This window comes from Leptidea sinapis, chromosome 16 (genome assembly GCF_905404315.1).
Source record: "Leptidea sinapis chromosome 16, ilLepSina1.1, whole genome shotgun sequence".
NCBI classification, from domain to species: domain Eukaryota; kingdom Metazoa; phylum Arthropoda; class Insecta; order Lepidoptera; family Pieridae; genus Leptidea; species Leptidea sinapis.
In genome coordinates, this window is record NC_066280.1 from 10,738,630 (window position 1) to 10,752,709 (window position 14,080).

Below are 14,080 nucleotides of genomic sequence, written 5' to 3' on the forward strand. Positions count from 1 at the left end.
CTCCTTTGCACAGGATGCCGGCTAGATTATGGGTACCACAACGGCGCCTACATCTGCCGTGAAGCAGTAATGTGTAAGCGTTACTGTTTTTCAGTCTGAAGGGTGCCGTAGCTAGTGAAATTACTGTGCAAATCTTATGTCTCAAGGTGACGAGCGCAGTTGTACTGCCACTCAGAATTTTTGGGTCTTTCAAGAATCCTGAGCGGCTGAACAGCTGAACGTCCAGATAGTCTCGTCCCAATTTTCATAAAAAAAAAACAAAGATAAAATACTACGTCTTGCATGCTTTAACAGTACTTTTTTCAAATAAACATAATTTACATCAGTCTTCTGTGCTTCCACGTCATTTTAATCGAGTTAAAAAGAAATGAACTGATGAAAAACTTATTGCACTAAAGAACGCTTCCCTATTGAATGTAATACCTATTAATTATTCAGTTTCAAAATGAAGCCACAAAGAATATTACGGAAACTAATATCGCTCGGGTTGTGACCATGGACAGTAATAATGACACCGAGCTACGAGTTATCTCTTACAAAAACCAATAAAACTTAGTTGGAGTGAGATTTCCATCGCATTCTGGAAGTTATTCAGAAGTGCGACGCGTGGCGTCCTTCGACGTCACCAGATAATTGCTTTTTTTGTTGTGTAACCGTTTTTATACAATATTGTTATCATAACGCACGGACAGTAATTCGTTTGAAATAGAACCTTGACAAGTATATTTTTTTATTGAAGTAGGCGTTAGTTTGCGGAAATCCATAATTATACAAATGATTTAAGTTTTCTTTAGTGTTATTCTGCACGATGCATCCTCAGGAGATGTGGACTTGCCAAACTCTGACACTAGACTGAAAAACTTTGAGTAAACACCAAAGTCAACTCAAAACATTTGGAACTGTTAGTTTTATTTTATCTCTTCTTTTAATTCCCATTACACTTCTTTCGATTCCGTTTTGGCATTCATAGTGAATAATATTTGTCAAAAACTTTCAAGATTAATTTGAAATTTTGTTGACCTGTGTGAAAGTCTCGTGCCAGATTTTGGCGAGACAACACGTCCTGAGGATGCCTCGTGTAGAGGCGAAACACGTGTTGAATTGTTTAAAAACAAATATTGGCGGAATTAACACTAAAAAAAACTTAAATCATTTGTATAAGTATAATTTTTCAAATAAAAATAATGAATGAATAAGACATTGAAACGTCACAGGAGATCTGGTAGATATGAGATATTAAAACTAGTTACGCAGATGTGAAATATCAAATCTAGTTACTTAGTTTAATACTGAGAAGTATCTAGTATAACATCTAGTTTAAAATCATCAGGAAGACGGTGAGTGGAGTACTACACCACATTATAGTTATTCTGTGTTGGATAGTTATTCACAATGAATTCTTGGTAGTTCAAAGTGGCTTAAATCAAATAAGCGACTTGATTAGGTTATATTTAGTTTAGGTAATATAGCTATTGAACCATTTTTTTGTATTAACATACATTTACTTTCTTGACTTTCTCGTGTAAGGCATTGACTATTTGACGTTTGAGTATGTTTGTTGCATCACATTACATATCATATTGTAATTGAAATAATTTGTAAAACGATGAAAATGTAAGTCTGGATTTAAAAGAGTGGCAATGAGTTTCTTGCTTTGTGCAACCCTTTAGGGTTGAGCTGATAAGAAGAAGTAGCAGTAGATTCAATAAGAAAAAAAATTTTTTGACGTTCATAAGTATCTTTTCCGTGACCTATATGAATAAAGTGATTTTGATTTGATTTATTAAGATAGATCAAAGAGAAATTATCATTAGAAAAGTTTAATATAATAATATACTTGATAGCTATATGGCTCGAGCAAACAATTTTGATACTTTAGATCATAAAGGCGTAAATTTGCTCAAACAATCGTTCAATACAATCAATCCTGGAGAAGGATATAATTGTAAAGTCAAAATGTCTTGATGTAGACATAAAGGGGCTGGTCTAGATGATTTACGAGCTCCAATATCTGTTAAACTTTATGCTGCTTTAGCCCATAGTAGCCTATAGCCAAAACCTTTGTGTATATTTGATAAATCACTGTATTGACCAATTCCCATTTGTATGGAAGAGGCCAAAGTAGTCCCTAAATATTTTAAAAGCAGCGAGAGAATGGATATTATATCGAAATACAAGTAATTTTGTATATTGTCAGTCTTTTCTAAAATATTTGAGTTATTGTTTTGTCCGGTGCTTACAGAAATCTGAATCGGAAGATATCGAATACCGCACATGAAATCAGCAATGTCAAACTTGGCGATAAATCATGATGATTTATCGATAGCATTGGATTTCGTATAACACCATATTTTATTAAAAAAACCTAGTCGCTACGGTGTCCATGGCAGTCTTACTAAGTGGCTTGAAAATTACTTGATTAACCATAAAATTAGTAGTAGTAGTTAAAGGGGGCTATCAGTCACGAACGTATATTGCGACTTCAGAAGTACCACAGGGCTCCACACTTGGCCCGGTATTGTTGGGGCTGTTTATTAATGACATAGTAGATTGTTTGAAATACTTTCAATGTGGTATCATTTCAAATTAAGATGAAATAATAAGAATATCACTGAAATTGATAGGTTTTATTATGTGAAATTTAAAAGAATTTTGAAGATCCTCAACCAAAATAGCGCTTTTTAGTAGTAGACTTTAAAATTGCTCTATTGCATGGATTCCTCAGGAAGACAGGATAGAAAGAGTGTAAAAGAAATTTGTACTATAATTAGCGTATAGAGAAAAAGTATAAAGCGCATATTTCTACCATGAAGCAGTGATGTGTAAACATTATTGTGTTTCGGTCTGAAGCGTGCCGTAGCTAGTGAAATTACTGGGAAAATGAGAATTAATATCTTATGTCTCAAGGTGACGAGCGCAATTGTAGTGCCACTCAGAATTTTTGGGTATTTTAAGAATCATCAATTATCATCAACTGAACGTCCTGCTCGTCTCGTCACTTATTTTGATAAAAAAAAAGTTTCCGGATCAACAACAAATCACGAGAGACGGTACAAGTGAGTATTTACGATCAAACTCCCGAGGGAACATTAATTTCAATCCCAGATATCTGTGTTCTGAACTTGACCCGATTTCAACATTTTTGGAACAACCCTACTTTTAACTTACGTGATTAACATTTATCACAATGTAAGAAAAATATTTTAATCAGATGCATTTGTAATACTGGCTCCTAATTCTCGGCAAAAAATGAACGTCGCAGAAAGATATTTATGAGCTCGTTAGAATAAGTAATTATTTCATAACAACAACTGCGTTGATATAAATTTTACTAATGAGATCTCGGATTAATAATAAATCAAACATATATTTTTATTATATTTTTCTATGTTTTATTAACATTAAACTGTTTGCAACAATGATTAGTTTATTATGTCCTTTTAAACCATAAATTAGTATCATAACGTTCTAACTCATTGCCCATCGTTATATAAATCAGATCGAAACTTTAAAAAAAATAAATTTAAATTTTAGTTAGTTTTTATTCCACGTCACTTTTAGTTTGCTACCAATAAAAAATTTTGCTTTATTTATATCTAAATATTTATCGTGACGTCACCAAATGGCCCAACGAAAGCCCAGCGTTGGTTTTCAAACCAGCAAACATGCTGAGTTGGAACCATATTTTGAATCGTATATAGTAGAATTGTAATTTCTCTAGCTCGCTCAGAGACCAAAGGAGAAGGCTATGCTCGAAGTTTCCCTACGAAATCGTATCAGAAATGAGGAGATCCGTGGGAGAACCAAAGCTACCGACATAGTGCAGATGATTGCGAAACAGAAGTGGCAATGGGCAGGGCATATAGTTCGACGGACAGATGGCAGTTGGGGCAGTAAAGTCCTCTAGTGGATGAGGGCAGCGCAGTACCGATCGTCGTGGAAATCTTTGGGGGAGGTCTTTGTCCAACAGTAGACATCTTCCAGCTGAATATGATGATGATGATAGTAGAATTAATGTTTCATTCTTTTTTTTGCTTGTATTTCAATATCTTAAGATTATTGATGTTTTATTTCTTTTGTATTTGTGTGTACATACTACTTATACGTTTAAAAATTTTTTTTTCTTATTTTCTTTCATCGAGCGTTAAGAATCATACCGAAAACCCTTAGTTGAGAAGTATCACCAATGTACATCAATACAAACAGTCATGAGAAAGGTAAAACGATTAAGCACACATTAATATTAGAACCATATCAACCACCTTGCAAATGAAATCGACTTATCAATACCACGACTACAACCCGTTTGAAAACTGATAATCGTATTAGCACCAAACTACTTTTATGATTGAAAAATATAAGTACTTTCAATATGTCATACGGTATTAGAGGATTTTTTTAAAATCATATTTGACTTGTAGGAAACAAGGTTGATGTCAATAGCAACCTGCCGCAGCGTATGCACAAAAATGCCATATCAATAAAAAAATACAAAACAATAAATGCAAGTGGTCTATGATGCTTTTTTATGACAATAAATGAGGAGTACGAGACAAGCAGGACATTCAGCTGATGGTTATTAATACGGCTTGCTTATTACAATACAGTGCCACTCAGGATTTTTGTAAAACGCAAAAACTCCGAACGGCACTACAATTGCGCTCGTCACCTTGAGACATAAGATGTTATAAGTCTCATTTGTCCAGCAATTTCATTAGCTACGGCGCCCTTCAAACCGAAACACAGTAATGCTTATTCGTTACTGCTTCACGGCAGAAATAGGCAACGTCGTGGTACCCATAATCTATCCGGCATCATTTTTTTATGTTTCTAAATATGTTTTTGAACCAAATAAATATATTTTCTTTCTTTCTTTCAAAGGAGCCGGGAGGTTGGAAGTCATTGAACCTGCGCACGAGATAATTCGTGATAACCCTAGAAAACAGCTTATATACATTGCTCAGAAGTGATTTTAATCAAAGTTCTTCAAAAGGGTTATTATTATGCCTTTTTGACGAACAACACACTATAACTCAGTGCGATGCTTGCGGTGTTTTGCCCTCGAGTATGACGGAATTGAATATCTTCTGGAGTTTCTTTGGCATAGGAGTACCACCAGCTCTCAGTAGCTCGTCTATAATTCCATCATCACCTTAGTGCCTTTTTGTTTTTAAGCTGTTTTAGGGTAATCTAATATAATAATCTCTTACATTGCTAGTGTAATACTGACGTCTGGGATAGTGTAGGCTCTCGTGTCTTCAGCCTTTTTGATAACAGGTGTCCGACATATATGGAGCGGTGGGACCTTTGCCCAGGATGCCAGATTGATTATGGGTACCACAACGGCGTCTATTTCTGCCGTGAAGCAGTAATGTGTAAGTATTATTATGTTTCGGTCTGAAGGGTGCTGTAGCTAGTGAAATTTCTGGGCAAATGAGACTTAACATCTTATATCTCAAGCTGACGAGCGCAATTGTAGAGCCGCTCAGAATTTTTTGGATTTTCAAGAATCGTGAGCGGCACTGCATTGTAATGGGCAAGGCGTATCAATTATCATCAGCAGAACGTCCTGCACGTCTCGTCCCTTATTATTATATACAAACAAACAATATGGGAGTCCAAATGCAGCCTGCTATGAGAATATATATTTTTCTGCGGCCAAGAAGCAAGCAGAGATTTATTGATTGTTTATCAGGTATATTCGAGTAATCCAACAAAAGAGATAACGTTTATTTAGATAACAAAAATAAATTCATGTCACAAATTATTCAAAGAGACCACGCTCTATTAAATAAATTCAAAATGACTCAATTAAACTACTCTAAATATATATTTTTTAAATATATGCAGATCAAAAAAATAAGAATAATATAGTGAGAAAATCAGTGTACAGATCTATTTATACACAAAAATTTCAATCAAAAACAAAGAAAAATAATGGCTTAAAAATGATAATAAGTAAGTATGTAAAATCTATTTAAAATATATTTCGTACAAATATGAGTAAAAAGAAAAGATAATCCAGGTAATTCTATTTCTTAACTCTACCTTTTAAATTACTTACGCCTACAAAAAATTGTGTAAAGGAAACAAATGCCTACAAATATTTGGCCGCATAAGGAAAACCCGAAAAAACTTTACGTAGGTAATATAATATTACGTGCTACATTTATTGACTTTCATCTAAAATATGATTGACTTACTAAATTGATTATTTTTCAATTCTATAAGAATATTTTTTATGGAAAAATATATGTATTGAAAATTGATTTCAATAATTTAATATTATGAAGATTAGTTAAAGTACTGAATAATGTAAAAACAAAATAAATGTAGGAATCAAAACTACGATTTTTATAGCTGTATTGATAGGCGTACATTTTTAACGTAAGAATATTACAGGAATTTTTTTAAAGAACCGGAACGAATCCATTATTTAACTTGAACATCGAAAAAAGTACGGCTGTACTGCTTTTAGAGTTGAAATAGTGAAGTAACAGTAAAGTTATAAAAGTTGTAATAGTTACCGTGTGTCGGTGACGCGCTCCTGTGCGGGTCGTAGCGGGCCGCGAGGCGGGCGCGCGGGCTACACGCCCGGCCGCTCTGTGTGTAGCGCGCGGGAACACAACCGCTACGGAACGCGTAGGCGGCCGTCTGGCCCGCACCGTCCGTCCCGTCCCCGCACTCACCCCGCGTCTCACACCCCGCGCTCACCCCCGCCGTATTCACGCTGACCGACGATCTTGTCTAGACTCACATCTTAAGATTTTGTTGATACATTTTGCTGCACTGATAAGATATTATTTTTGACATGAATAACGTCTTTAAATTTGCTACAATTGGGTAAGGCGATTCAGAAAACTGATGATGACAATATCAGGAGATTGTAGTTACATATTTATAATCCACATCAAAGTGAATTCATGGGCCATGCTTAAAATTTCTGGATTGGCCATTTGTAGTACGAATGAAAAAAAAATACGGTATTTGAAAATGGAACACTCCCGAGAGTAATAATAACTTTGATTGGCATTTGGTGATGGATCTCCAGCCCTGTGTATTCCTTGTACAGTAAATTCCGACGTGGACGTGATTAGATCAGTGATGATTTTCATGAAGGTGACCATGCGACTTCTTTTACCGAAACTAATATTGATACCATATTATGACAGCTGATTAAAACCGATAAACAATTACATGCCAGCAAATTTGGCCTGTATTGGATAGGTTTGAGCGTATTTCAAAAGATTTTGTATGTACATATGAAGGTTTGGAAACTTTGCACTTGATGAGACATAAGAAACTACTGCGTGAAGAGTGGTGCGGTAAAATGATAAAAAAAAATATAACGGAGAAATGTCATTGGCTCTGTTTATTATTATGGTCACTGATTACGAAATCTGGATATATTGCATGATACTGAACGAGAAAAAGAATTAGAAGATTTCATTTTGAAAGATGAAAAATGTCGTTTTTAAAATTCTGTGAGAGAAGTTAGTTTTTCGGCAAATTGGAATATTGTTATACTATAGTAATGCTTAAAAACCAAAGAACAATTACTGCAGATAATGGGCTTGGCCAGAGTTTTTCAAAAATATCTTTCATTACGACAACGCGTCCCCCTGTCCGCTAAGGTAACGATTGAGTTTATGAAGGCTTTAAATATAGAACCACCATTGCATATAGTGTGTTTTTTATTTCGAAAAAGTAAAGAAAGCTAACAAGAAAACTATTTACAAGCCTTGATGATATGAAGAATGCGTTCCAAGGGGCTTTCTAAGACGACCCTTAGTAATTAAAACTGGTAAAGACGCTGTCATCGCATCGTTACGTTGAGGGAGGAATTATTGCGTCAAGTTGTGAGGATGCACCTTCATATAAAATAATTTTACTACGTCTCATAATTTCCGTTCATAATAGCATTTCACTTTAAGGAGCTACGACGCTTGTTTAAATTTCCATCCTCAGCTCTTGTCTAGGTTTATCGATCGCTATATTTATAGTGATATAATTAAAGATAACAAAAAAACAACCGACTTCAAATACACTATTCCAAAACAATAGATATAATATGCACTAAAAGTTTTGCATATTTATATACAATCTAATTTATTAATCTTATTCTAGTTACGATTATTGTTATTTTTGGAATCAAAACTCTCACTAAACTTTGTAGTATATCCTTTCCAAAAAAAAAAAAAAGAATCATCAAAATCGGTTGGCGCGATATTGAGTTATTTGTAAATTTATCATCTACATACGTATAGCAAATTTAAGACTTTTATGGTTTTCTTATGGATGCCATCGTCAGATCTCGACCAAATGGAACACACGGGAAGTACCAGCGGTTCATCCAGTCGAAAGTTTTGAGGTAACAAACATAAAAAAACATACCGACGAATTGAGAACCTCCTCCTTTTTTTGAAGTCTGTTAATAAAATAGATTCAATTTCAAATATTTTTATTCAAAATAGGTTATAAAATAGCTTATTGAAAGTCAAAAACTACCACCTATTCCAAAAGGTTTTCCCTTAGACTTGAGAAGAACGGGGGAAGGTTTTTTTATGATAATATGGTTACAATGTAAAATCGTACAATGAAATATATTTTTAACAGCCTGTGGGCGGTCGCTCTTTTCCCAATCAGTGGTATCATTAAGAAATTCATTTATACTATAGTAAACTTTACCACACAAACGTTTTGCAACAATTATTTGAATTTCGTAATACATTTATTTTGAATTAGTATGCATTATACGTTTATGTTTGTTCCTGGTGTTAACATTATGGTTATGACAGTTTCTTGCAAACTCACTTATGTGCCTATGTACATACATAACATTATCAAGAATATATTGAGAGGCAACAGTCAAGATGTTTATTTCTTTAAATTTTGCTCTCAATGATTCTTTTGGACCTAGGTTATAAATTACGCGAATAGCCCTCTTCTGCAGCACAAACATTGTATTGATATCGGCAGTGCTGCCCCATACCAATATACCATAGGAGATAATGCTATGAAAATAACTTAAGTAAATTGAAAGAGAGTGTATCAGTAAAAATAAATAATAATACATTGTGTGTCAATAATAGTCAAATAGCCAGGTCACAATATTCTCTTTATTTAAATAATTGGAAAGAGCTTCTAAAATTCAAATCTAGTGGTACTCGTTAAGCATCATAGGACAAACTGAAGCAGTACTTGGGAGATATTTTGACTTGTAGACTACAAGCTCATTGAAGTCACCAAATGAAAACATTTATAATGCTACGAAATAATAATAATAAATATCACAGACGATGTAGAAGCTGAAAATCTTATCAAAAATCTCGATGAAAATAACGATACAGTCGACGTCCCCGAATTCAAAACACACAGCTGTATAGTCGACTCGAATTTATCTTTGATAACTTTGTACATTTATTTAAATTTTAATAATCAGTGATAGTTTTAAATTATTAAAGTGAAACTTTTATTACATCTACTCAAACTTTTTCGTCTGTGTTTTGCATATCGCGTGACGGTCGGGCGGCGCCTATAGTTCGCAGCAGATGACTGTGTAGTATATAGACTATAACTCATTTGTACCAGTGCTCCACGCATTTTGTTTGTTTTTTAATATGTGTATATAATCTAAATAATTGTTATGTATTATGTATGTCTGTTCAATTATATATACATGAAAATGAAATGAAGGTATTCAAATTTAATCATTTTTAAACTTTTTCAATCAATATATTTTTTAACCAGGGCTAAGACACAGAGTTCAATAAAAATTTATAATACTTTTATTATTTCCCATCATCATTCCAATTTTCCAAGTATAAAATTAAGATTGATAAAGTGATTTTTATACTCTTAATGGAATATTATTCCAAAAATTTTTAGTTTTATGTCTATAATGTGAAAAAAAGTTTCTCTTTTACCGTGGTTTAATAAAACCATACAAGCCTTTTTTAGTATAATACACACTTAGCGTATAGTATGTCATTTGTATTATAATTGATAAGCACAGAATTTTATGAAAACTGTATTGTATATTGTATGTACACCTTAACTGACCTAACTGGCTAATTTAAATATATATTATTCAAAAGTGTTTGTTTTAATGAACTAGTATTGCATTAGCGATAAAAATGCAATTAATTAAATTAAACAATAGAATGAATTAATGCGGTTTACATCTTTAATTTAATGGGTTTAAATAACAAGGCAATGGATTAATTAATAATTCAAGACCGCAATGGCTGCGAAGTGCGTTGAGTTGAAACGTCCGTGGCACAATAGGCAGTACCATCCTCGTCCACCACACATCAAAGTGTTTTGGTTTTCGAATTATTCATAAAGGTTTATTTGATACTTTATACGGTCAGCAACGCTCTTGTGCTTCTTATTTTGTATGCTCTTTCTAGAAAGTATTTACGCACGTCCTGGAAAGCCTAAGAAAGAATAAACAATAAATAAATAAAATTTTAATGAATGTGAATTTTCTACAAGCTGTCATAACCATAATGTTAACACCAGGAACAGACATAAACTTATAATGCCTAACACTCGGCTAACGGCCGTTCCCAATATTCAGTCTATCTCCTACTTAATATAAAAATCTTAACTATCGTTGACTTCTCTGTCCCAATAAATTTATCGACGGAATCTCACCTTATCCGTACATGCTGTCTGCCAATGGGAAGACGTATAGCTTACCAGCGATAAAAGTTTGTACGGAAATTGCATTTTACGCATCCCAATATAACGCGAAAAGAATTGGGACAGCTTCAGATTATTGACAGCTAATTACTGAGAGTAGAAGGTAGTAATTTATCTCTATCTGTAGATAGTATATTGGGAACGGCCGTAAGTCGAGTTAGAAAGTATTTTGTGGTTACATGTGCTTTTGTAAATGTATTACGATATTCAAAATAATTGAAAAAAAAAATACAAAGTATTAACAAAGTTTGTATGGTTACTATAACATAAATGAATTTCTTTATGATACCACATTGATTGGGAATGGAGCGACCGCCCTCAGGCTAATAAATAAAATTTTATGATATTACCTTGTATTTTGTGTTTACCATATTTTTAGGAAAAAACCGAAGCCCACTGAGTTTATTGGGCCCGTTCTTCTTAGGTCTGAGGCATACTTTTTGAAAAGGGTGGCAGTTTTTAACCTTCAATAAGTGATATCACATCCTATTTTGAATAAAAATATTTGAATTTGAATAAGTTTATCTTCATTTGTACAAACCGTACGACTGCAAATGGAACATAATTCCCTTATATGCTAAATTTAAAGGTGTGCGTTGCGCATATTAATCTTTTATGATTTTGTAAGCTTTATATATCCTCTGAACATAGTATAAATTATAACAGTACCGCTTAATCTGCTACTATTTATGGAAAAGGTGGACAATTCACAAAGTGCCGCCCGTTTTTTGTTGCAACACCAGAGGAACCATACCAGAGTAGTCTTGCAGGTTAGTATTTGCGCTTTTATTGAAGTTAACCAGGTCGTATCAACAAGCTTTTCTACAATTTGGTTGAATGTGGAATGAAACTCCTTCCAAACAACGTTGTTGAGCAACGCCACATATATTCAGTTGCTCGTGGATGGATGGTGTTAGTGGATGGATGGTAATGATGGTGGAATTAAGCGGCAGGAATTGGATGAAAAATATTTTTGGAACATAATTATAAGTCTTATTATAATTATAATGTTGTGATTTTGACTTAAACCTCTAATTACTAAAAGTTTTCAATTTACTAGACCTAACAAAAGGAAATTATTCTGAAGGCTTTTCACAAGAAGTTGTTGCCAATAACAAACTTCTGTATTTAAAAGCATTATGAAAGTTTATGGTAGAGTTAGTTACGCGTGGTTATACTCACTTATATATTACGCAAATCATTTATAAAACGTGTATACGCGTGGGATTCTGTAAGCCCAGTAAAAAAATTAAATCAATATTATTAAAATGTTTCAATGTTTCAGTTACAAACAGTATACCAGTGGGAGGCTGCTTTCCACAGGAAGCCGACTAGATTATGGTAGTATTACGGCACCTATTTATGCCGTGAAGCAGTAATGTGGAAGCATTACTGTATTTCGGTCTGAAGGGCGCCGTAGCTAGTGAAATTACTGGGCAAATGAGACTTAACATCTCGTCTTAAGGTGACGAACGCAATTGTAGTGCAGTGTAGTAGTAGTATTTTTGGGTTTTCCAAGAATCCTGTGCGTCACTACATTGTAATGGGTAGGGCGTATCAATGACCATCAGCTGAACGTCCTGCTCGTCTCGTCCCTTATTTTCATTACGAGCAGTGTCAAAATATATTACAATTACATACAATAATTTGTAAATTTTTATAATTTAATTATGTGCATAAGAAACTCAGCACTTGCTCTTTCATGTGACATCATTTTAAATATAATTTCTTTAATTTTAAAATTTTGGCGCTATTGAATCTATATTGGATGGCCGTTGGGGCAGTAAGGTCCTCCAATGGCGACCACGTACCGGAAGGCATAGTGTTGGTAGGCCCCCCACAAGATGGACCGACGATCTGGTCGAGATCGCTGGAGTAGGATGGATGAGGGTAGCGCATATATCGCGATATTTGGGGGTGGCCTTTGTCCAGTAGTGGACGTCTTCCGGCTGAAATGATGATGAATGTATATTAAGCAGAAGTTATGCCATCTATTATAATAAATTATTAAATTAAATCTTATATTTACTTCATTATTACTAATTTTTTGTTGTTTAAATACAACCTATTGTTTACGATGATCGTATTTTGTGGTGACGTTGTAACGTAGTATCAGCTGCGTAGAGAGCGCGTAGGCGGAGACGTAGCGGGCTACATCTCTACTACGACCGTAGTATAGGTCTAATGTTGTGACGCTACGAGAGACAAATACTTATTAAGCAATGTATTGTAATATATTTTTATTGTTAATAGTATAAATAATTAATTAATTATAAATATATATATTTATGGTTATAGCAAAATATATAATTCCAAGTGCAGTTTAAGTTTCTTTTATATAATAATATAATTAATCACCATTTGCTATGTTCATGCGACACGTCACTGGGTTGTCCTTATTACATCATTATATTCATACGAACTCTCTTTTTAGTTTGTACGCCGAGAACAAAAGTGAAATGTACGCCTAGGTCATTCTTATCCAAAACAACTAATAATTTTAATATTATCTGTACAATATAGTAATGAAATAATGTTTCATTGTTTTTTTATACATCTAAAACTACCCATTAACTCCTTGTCGATAATTTTACATCGTCTTTAGCATATGGCTCTCGGACTATACTATTGTCTAAACCTGTCACATAAACTCATTTTTATTCCACTATTGGCCTATATAACCGACATTTGAATTTGGATCTAGTCGCAAGTTCAAAATTTTGAATATAGAACACACCGCGTAACTAACACGGGCCATACCGCTTCATTGTATTTTTTTTAATTAATCCTTAGATGATTTATACGTCTAGATAGAGTCACTTACTGTTAGACAACCGATAAAAACAGACCAGGAATATGAGTTTAGTGTGTTTGACAAGCTACGTCTTACACTAGCGATTTATATGACTCTTTGTGTTACTGTACGTGCATTGCTCAAAATAGAGGCTTACTCTCAATTCCATTTTTTTTTGACGTTTTCACAATAGTCTATCTAGATGTATTAATGATCTAAGAATTAATCATTGGCTAAGAGCAGTATTTTTGACCCGCAACTCGGATCAAACAGATTACTTTCCGAGCATGACAAATATAAAAGTTTAAATAATTCCAGGAGAGGTTAATGTAGCAGCTGTACCCGTGGTGTGCTCGGCCCAGGTGAGGCCGGGCTCCCGTATTGATCCCTGCCACCCGAAGCCTCTCCCAGCCCGCTATAACACACCATACAAACTGTTGCTGCCGTTAGCATCGTCCGCTACTTTTAAATGTTACTAACACTCGATTCAGTTCAAGTTTCAATATTGATTTATAAAAGCGATTTTTCTGAATAATGTATTTTTAAAATGAAACCTTTATTACATCGCCATCAGTCTAT

The 14,080-nt window shown here is 34.0% G+C and overlaps 1 protein-coding gene across 1 annotated transcript in view; it reads right to left on the bottom strand.

Moving 5' to 3' along the window:
- The window catches only part of LOC126968764 (atrial natriuretic peptide-converting enzyme-like), a 188,505-nt gene extending 181,950 nt beyond the window's left edge, over nt 1-6,555 (bottom strand). The window contains exon 1 of the mRNA XM_050813877.1: nt 6,528-6,555. The gene's annotated coding sequence lies outside the window, so the exon portion shown is untranslated. The remainder of the gene's footprint in view (nt 1-6,527) is intronic.
- Between the last annotated feature and the right edge of the window lie 7,525 nt (nt 6,556-14,080).